Raw genomic sequence first — 9173 nt, forward strand, 5'->3', positions numbered from 1 at the left:
TTTTTTTTAACTACTTACTCATGCGTGTATTTAGCACAAGTGCTTTGTGAATGAGTATGTTCTCTTAACACTTTTCCACTGTAACCCAGGAAATGGCTTTTATTTACCATTTCCTGCGCTGTACCGTGGTTTGGAGCAAGACCGTGATGTTTGTATTTATAGACTAAACCAATCCCAGGGGTAGTGCATTCAGACAAAAACCCCTGGAATTTGAAGTCTGCGGAAAAGGGGTATATAAGTCAGGACCCAAACACTGAGCTTGTTTGCTAAATATATAAAGTTACTAGTAAGCAAATTGATAGCTAATAACCTTGTGATTGCCTCTGTGTTTGTGTATGTGTGGGAGAGATGTAGTTTTACTTGCTGTCAACAGATGGTAGCGTTTCGGAGACACACAAGCGGACACAGTAGATATTTATTTGGTTGTGCGCAGCTTTCTGCAGGTTATATGTGGTTGCGGCCAGTGCAGGTGTTAAACGGTGAGGGTGGCTTGTTTTCGGTGATCCCCGCTGATTAACCCCCTTGCCAGTTACATTGCATGCACCCCAAAGTGTATACCCAGCAAGACTGATGGGCACAAGGAGCTAGCATCGGCAAGGACATACGTACTTGCTGATATTGGGAGGGGGTTGGACCAGAATGCCATCACTCATGACATCCCCTGATTGAGCTGGGGGTGTGACTAGCGATCTAAGGGCGCACTCATTACATGTGATGTGATAGGTACACACTAGACCAGAGGTTCTCAAAGTCGGTCATCAGGACCCCACACAGTGCATGTTTTGCAGGTCTCCTCACAGAATGAAGTGAAATTAGCTCCACCTGTGTATCTTTTGAAATGTGTCAGTCAGTAATGAATGCACCTGTCGTGTGATCTGGAAAACGTGAAGTGTGTGGAGTCCTGAAGACCGAGTTTGAGAACCACTGCACCATATTTTAACAATTTGTTGGAACAACATGTCGTTAGCAGCAAATTACCTGACAAATCGTCTAGTGTGTGCCAGGTATACATTGCCAGATAAAATGTCTCTCCTAACACTTTTTCACCACCAACCAAACCCTATTTACACTGCACCTTGGGCCCAGGTTATTCCAAAGACCGCACTATTTATTTATACTGAACCTGGTTCTGGCCTTCCCACTCTCCTGAGGTGCACCTCCTGCATACACAGCCAATTCATTACTTTTAAGGATTGCACAATTTGAGATGTTTACACTGCATCATTAACCTGGGCTGTTCTTCAAGAACCCTTGGGTATACCAGGCAGTGACCACGATTACTGCAGCAGTGGAAAAAGGTGAGATATTTCAGTGTATAGCCACATTAAACCTGGGTTTCTCTCTTGGGGCGGAACTTGTGAAATGTTGGGCGGTTAGCTGCGGCAGAGAATGCACTGCCGGGAGCTGGATCAGTTGGATGATTTCTCTGAGATATTGGGCTGATAATGTACAGTATGCCTGGTTGAAGATCTGTATGAGGATGTAGGCGCTCGCTGGTAACTGTGTGCTTGACACAAAGTAATCCTCGGGTTTCTAGTACTGGTACAGTAAGTAAAACATTTTCTTTATAGATGTCCCCTAATAGATTTACAGAGCTAATTGTATGTATGGAAGGGGGTGGCGGGGAGGGGGGGAGCATAATTTTATTTAAAAACAGAAAAGTTTTACCTGGCATCTCATGCGTGATCTGCAGGAATCCGTTAACTGTATCATTATAAGCAATTATTCCAGAAACTTGATCCGCCGTGTATTGCCCAGCCGTTCTGACACGTACATTTAATGGCACCTTGTACGCAAAACCAGATGTCACACCTAGGGCCTTATTTTAGTTCACTCTTTCTGACAAAATCCTTCTTAGATGGGCAAAACCAAGTGCACTGCAGGTGGGGCAGATGTAACTTGTGCAGCTATAATTAGATTTGGGTGGGGTTTTACTTCAAAGTGAGACCTATATTGCAGTGTAAAAATAAAGCAGCCAGTATTTTCCCTTCACAGAAACAAAATAACTCACCCAAATCTAATTCTCTCTGCACATTTTACATCTGCCCCCCTGCAGTGCACATGGTTTTGTCCATCTAAGAAGGATTTTGTCAGAAAGAGTAAACCAAAATAAGGCCCCTAATCTCCAATGACATGCTAATGAAAAGATTACGGGGTGAAATTTACTAAGGTGGGAGTTCTATTGCTATGGGCAACCAATCAGATACTATCTATTATCTTCTAGAAGGTGCTAAATAAATAAGTAGATTCTGATTGGTTGCCCATAGCAACATTACATGTGAAATATGGCTATTGATTTTTCAGACAACAGACTTGGTGATCATCCTAATGTAATGGCTCCTACACGCGGGGTGATATCAGGACATTTTCTAAGCGATACTACTAGATTGCTTAGAAAATGCCCCTACATCGCTCAGTGTGTAGGGCATAGTGATAGTGATGTGCAGCCCCGCGCATCACTATCGCCTGGCCATCAATATCCAGCATGCTGGAAAAATCTAGTTACATGGCCGGTCAGGGCCAGTGTTGTCACCGGAGAACACTGGCCCCGGCAGATCGCTCAGCACACAGCGCCGACACATCCCTGTGCTGAGCAATCTCCCTGTGTAGTTCCCCCTTAAGCTGCTGCCCAGAAAATAATATAGAAGATCACCAGAACCTTCGCAAAGCCGCTGCGCAGTAATGAGGAACATCGACTCCTCCAGTGAGTCTATCGTTCTGCAGCGGAACCTTCACACAGCCACTGCGCAGTAATGAGGAACATCGGCTCCTCCGGTGAGTCTATCGTTCTGCAGCGGAACCTTCGCAAAGCCACTGTGCAGTAATGAGGAACATCGACTCCTCCAGTGAGTCTATCGTTCTGCAGCGGAACCTTCGCACAGCCACAGCGCAGTAATGAGGAACATCAACTCCTCCAGTGAGTCTATCGTTCTGCAGCGGAACCTTCGCACAGCCACTGCACAGTTATGAGGAACATGGACTCCTCCAGTGAGTCTATCGTTCTGGAGCGGAACCTTCGCACAGCCACTGCGCAGTAATGAGGAACATGGACTCCTCCAGTGAGTCTATCGTTCTGCAGCGGAACCTTCGCACAGCCACTGCACAGTAATGAGGAACATGGACTCCTCCAGTGAGTCTATCGTTCTGCAGCGGAACCTTCGCACAGCCACTGCGCAGTAATGAGGACCATCAACTCCTCCAGTGAGTCTATCGTTCTGCAGCGGAACCTTCCCAAAGCCACTGCGCAGTAATGAGGAACATCGACTCCTCCGGTGAGTCTATCGTTCTGCAGCAGAACCTTCGCACAGCCGCTGCGCAGTAATGAGAAACATGGACTCCTCCAGTGAGTCTATCGTTCTGCAGCGGAACCTTCGCACAGCCGCTGCGCAGTAATGAGAAACATGGACTCCTCCAGTGAGTCTATCGTTCTGCAGCGGAACCTTCGCACAGCCACTGTGCAGTAATGAGGAACATCGACTCCTCCAGTGAGTCTATCGTTCTGCAGCGGAACCTTCGCACAGCCACAGCGCAGTAATGAGGAACATCAACTCCTCCAGTGAGTCTATCGTTCTGCAGCGGAACCTTCGCACAGCCACTGCGCAGTAATGAGGACCATCGACTCCTCCGGTGAGTCTATCGTTCTGCAGCAGAACCTTCGCACAGCCGCTGCGCAGTAATGAGAAACATGGACTCCTCCAGTGAGTCTATCGTTCTGCAGCGGAACCTTCGCACAGCCACTGCGCAGTAATGAGGAACATCGACTCCTCCAGTGAGTCTATCGTTCTGCAGCGGAACCTTCGCAAAGCCACTGCGCAGTAATGAGGAACATCGACTCCTCCAGTGAGTCTATCGTTCTGCAGCGGAACCTTCGCACAGCCACAGCGCAGTAATGAGGAACATCGACTCCTCCAGTGAGTCTATCATTCTGCAGCGGAACCTTCGCACAGCCACAGCGCAGTAATGAGGAACATCGACTCCTCCAGTGAGTCTATCGTTCTGCAGCGGAACCTTTGTACAGCCACTGCGCAGTAATGAGGACCATCGACTCCTCCGGTGAGTCTATCGTTCTGCAGCAGAACCTTCGCAAAGCCGCTGCGCAGTAATGAGGAACATGGACTCCTCCAGTGAGTCTATCGCTCTGCAGCGGAACCTTCGCACAGCCACTGCGCAGTAATGAGGAACATCGACTCCTCCAGTGAGGCTATCATTCTGCAGCGGAACCTTCGCACAGCCACTGCGCAGTAATGAGGAACATCGACTCCTCCAGTGAGTCTATCGTTCTGCAGCGGAACCTTCGCACAGCCGCTGCGCAGTAATGAGGAACATGGACTCCTCCAGTGAGTCTATCGTTCTGCAGCAGAACCTTCGCACAGCCACTGCGCAGTAATGAGGAACATCGACTCCTCCAGTGAGTCTATCGTTCTGCAGCGGAACCTTCGCAAAGCCACTGCGCAGTAATGAGGAACATCGACTCCTCCAGTGAGTCTATCGTTCTGCAGCGGAACCTTCGCACAGCCACTGCGCAGTAATGAGGAACATTGACTCCTCTGCAGACTGGAAGTAGCAATGTTGGTGGCTCATGGCTAGACCCAGATTGGGGTAACATAGGTTTGGGCTGCACACTATTCCATTCAATCTAAAGCCGTGTACACACGGCTGCGATAGGGGCTGATATCGCTGGGAATATGGTCGCTGGCGACCATATTGCCAGTGATGGGAGTGTGCCCCGGCGATAAATCGCTGGGTGCGTGCTCCCGTTTTTCAGCCCCATTCTAATCGCTGTCGGAGTCCTGCTAAGTTGTCCTGTAGGTGGGAGCATAGGTGCCGATTCTGTGGGTGCTTAAGGGCCCGAGCACCCACGGGCCCATGACCTCCCAAATCCCACTGCCCAGGCGGCATTTACTTGCTAATTTGCATCCGCTGCACCTGCACCGCTGAACCTGCTGCCTGGGATAGCAGTATGCCAGGAGTGTGCTGCCTAATGTGTGTTCTTTTTGTATACACACTGCCCTTTTTTTATAGCATGTGTGCTTACAGTGGGCAGTATTAGTCACTGTTATGTGTTGTGTATACAGTGTGCAGTATTAGCTATTGATTATTGTGTGTACATTGTGATTCAGGACCGTTAAGGTCAACATATTGCAGGGCCACACCACCTCCCCAATTTACATGCCCCTTTTCAGGAGGTCACACCTCCTTGAGCACCCTCCAGCAAAAACATAAATCTGCACCCCTGGGTGGGAGGAAAGGGGGTGGGTGTACTGTCTGCTGTGAATTTCCTGATGGAGCGGAGTGGCATCAGCGGCTGTTCTTTCTAACCAGCAAGCAGGGGGGTACGTCATAGGTGTATACAATTTTTAACTGCATTCTCAGGGAGGAGACGCAGGTTGGTGGCATGGGGGGCGTGTCAGGGCTAATTGTGTCATTAGTCCCTGCCCCCTGTGCTGCATCATTTTCTCGATTAGCGGAGTGTTTGCATAAGGGTGGGGCTAAAAGGACACGATTCGCATATAATTGCATCGTTAGGGCCCACCCCCTCCACCGGGAACGCAATCTAACCATACTAATTTGCCCATTTTACCCACTTCATTAGGAAGTGGGGAGAATGCAGAAGGGGTGCCTGCTCTTCTGGGGCTGCTGGGAAGTTCCCAAAAAAAACAGATGTCAAGATCCAGGAGAGTAGGCAAGTATGTGGCTATCAGCGCATCAGTAGGAGGGGGGGTGGGGGGTTGCCCACGGGACGCTAGAATCATGGTGCCCCTGGGCAATTGTTCGTTAAGCCCAATGGAAAAGACGACCAGTCTTCTTCTTGCCCTCTTTAAATGCTTTGGAAAATCTCCCCTTTATTAAGGTATTGTTACACTGTAGAAAATACTAAGAAAAAAGAAGCCTTCAACTCCCAGAATAGAATCATTAAAACAAGTCTTAATTGATTCTTTTCTGCCGCCACGTTCTTTGCTCCTCATGAGATTGCGGCTTATCGGTTCTCTAGTAACCAGCAGCTCATTAGCTGCAGCAGCAGCAAGGTGCCTGTGAGATGTCCCTTCCCCTCTGTAACCGGACAGGCTTTAATCTCATGAATAACAGTTCATCCGTAAAAAACAGCTGCCACTGTTGTGTGTAAGCAACACGTGTGCGCTGAAGGGTATGAGGGGCTCTATCCGGGTAAATGGACACATGTCAGAGCAGGGGAGCGACACTGCTGAAGTCTAGGAAACTATAGGGCCCATTTATCATTGAATTGCATATGCCACGCGATTTGGGCGGCATTTACCGCCCAGGATCGCATTGCATTGGGAGACTCCAGAATTTGGGGTGAGTCTCTCATTTCCCAGTCAAGTTACTGCCACTACGTCTTAGGTGAGGTTGTCGGGGCAAGTGGACTGATCATATAAGTCCAGAATTGCGGCAAACTTTCAATGGGGGCGGGGCCAAAATGATGCAATTCGTGTTGCCCTGTCCCATTCTCTCCAGTGGTGTAAGTTTGTCCCAGTAGCCCGGAGGCAGGATAAATATTGTTGACCACCCCCCCCCCCGCCTTAAAATATAGAACATGTGACATCTATGGTCCTGCTAGGAGGAGGAGTCAGCCGCAGAAGCGTTATCAACCACTTACAATTAACTGATTCAAACTTGCAGGGGAGGAGAGGTGCCCCATTGGGAGCAGGAGCCCGGCGGCAGATGACTCCATTGCCTCCCAGAGTTATGCCTCTAACCCTCTCTACAGGCCATTGGGTACTTATATGTTAGTTGGGCGCCCACTATAGTTAGTACGCTCATACCCCCACAAAGTACCGGCCATTGTGTTTCAGTCTATAGAGGTCGGCCATGATCTGACTCAGCATTACACGCTACAGCAAAAAAGTGGGAAGAAGCTGTGGGCTACAAGTTAAGGCTTGGAGTGCTGCATGTGGTCCCAGGGCAGCACTGGTATCATTGTTATTGGGGACAGGAGAGCTGCTCTATGAAGGAAGTGGTCGTGCAAGTGACTGGGATTGGGGAAAAGCTGGGTAATAGGAAATAATGAGTTATAATACAGGAGGAAGAAGGTGTGGGGTAGCCCAGGGGCAGAGCGGGGTGGAGATTGTTTAGGCCAATTACACTTTGCATGCAGAGGGAGCGGCAGTAGGGCACTTGTTAATTGGAGCGTCGGGATTGACTTCTTTGTTGTATTTGGATTGTGTGTTAATTGAGCCACAAAACAGAAATTTTATTTAGAAACTTCTGGGGCTTATACTATAAACTGCTGCAAAGGGCAATGCTTTGCTGTAACCTGTAGCAACCATACATTAGCCTTGAGCAAACTAATAAGATAATATTGTTTAGTGTGAGCAATGTCACATATTTGTGCTGGCATGTCATCGGGGCATGGTGTAAGGCAGGGGTAGCCAAACCGGTTCTTGAGATCTACCAACGGTCCATGTTTTCCAGATTTCCTAGCTGGTGCACAGCTGTAGTCAATACTAACGGTCACATTTTCAAATCTGCTGCATTCAATCCTACTATAGATCCACAGGTTGCCTGGAAAACATGCACTGTTGGTAGATCTTGAGGACAGGTTTGGCCACCCCTGGTGTAAGGTTTCTGGCCCCATAGGCGTAACGTCAAACTATTGCCCCCCCCCCCCCCCCTCAATCCACACTGCCACCAGTACGAAGTGGCATTTTAGAAGTTCCACAGCTGCCACCTACAGATTTCATAGACAACCTTAGCTTTGTCATAGTCAAAACTGCAGGTCCAACCTCCACCCCTCCTCCCAGCAGCTGGGAACAGGGCGGCTTGTGTAGGGATCGTCTGGCCATACACTGCTGTGAGAGATCGCAGTAGTGTACGGCCAGCATTAGAAGGGTAATAGTAGTATCTTACGTACGTATCATCAATCAAGGAGCAACAAGAGCAGTGTATCTGTACAGGTATTATATAAATAGGAATGTACGAGGTATGACACATCCCCTTAAGGGTGCAGTTACTAGGCACAGGAGGTACCATGTGATAAATACATAGCCACTTGTGTGTAAGTGCACAGTGGATAGCTGTTCCTCACACATGTGGACAAGACCAGTAAATGCGTGGGTGAGCGAATTCAAAGTGTCTTCACAAGAGGTTAGTGTGAACAGACAGACGTCCGTTGTTGTAGAAGATCTCCTCTAGCTCTGTATAATAGTGATCCTCAGAAGCCCATTTATGATTGAACCGCGTGTACAATGTGATCTGCGCAGCAATTACCGCCCAGGATTGCATTACAATATGCAATCCTTTCGGTTTAATGTATCAACCTGCTTCGCTGGGTGCTGGGGGTCTTCATATGCGCAGTTAGCGCTGAGCCACTACTAGGCTACAATGGGATACCGCCATCTCAGAATGGCCCCGGGGCCACTGTGATCATACCCTCCAACTGTACCATTTGAGCCGGTACGTTACCATTTTTTTTATGGTCTGTACCGGCTAAAAGCAATTTACCAGTTTATACCATTTTTTGTTTTCACTACTGAGCCCAAAAGTCAGTGGAAATGCGCAATCCGACAGGGGGAAACAGAGGGTGACAGGGAGAGGCAGGGGGAAACAGAGGGTGACAAGGAAAACAGTGGGTGACAGGGAGAGGCAGGGGCAAACAGAGGATGACAGGGAAAACAGTGGGTGACAGGAAGAGGCAGAGGGAAACAGAGGATGACAGGGAAAACAGTGGGTGACAGGAAGAGGCAGGGGGAAACAGAGGGTGGCAGGGAAAACTGTGGGTGACAGGGAGAGGCAGAGGGAAACAGAGGATGACAGGGAAAACAGTGGGTGACAGGAAGAGGCAGGGGGAAACAGAGGGTGACAGGGAAAACAGTGGGTGACAGGGGAAGCAGTTAGCACTCAGTGGCCCTAGTGCATGGCACCTGCTGCACCAATGGTAGCTCTGCCTCTGCATCTCCTCCATAACCTCCTATTCTCCTTATGTAAGCTTGCTCTCAGGGCTCTGTCAGCTGGCTGACTCAGCCTTGGTTTATTACTTTGTTTGCTACCACTTAGAAAGCATTGCTGGGGCCATGTACATAAATGTTAATAATAGTAATAGCTGATCAGACAGAAGCGCGCTGGTGATGAGAATGTTAATCATCTCTGAGCATCGATAAAGCAGCCTGAATTAATTATGCTGAGACAAGTGTTCCATTTGTGTGTCATTGTTCATT

Source organism: Crinia signifera, chromosome 3 (assembly GCF_055691185.1).
Source record: "Crinia signifera chromosome 3, ASM5569118v1, whole genome shotgun sequence".
Taxonomy (NCBI): domain Eukaryota; kingdom Metazoa; phylum Chordata; class Amphibia; order Anura; family Myobatrachidae; genus Crinia; species Crinia signifera.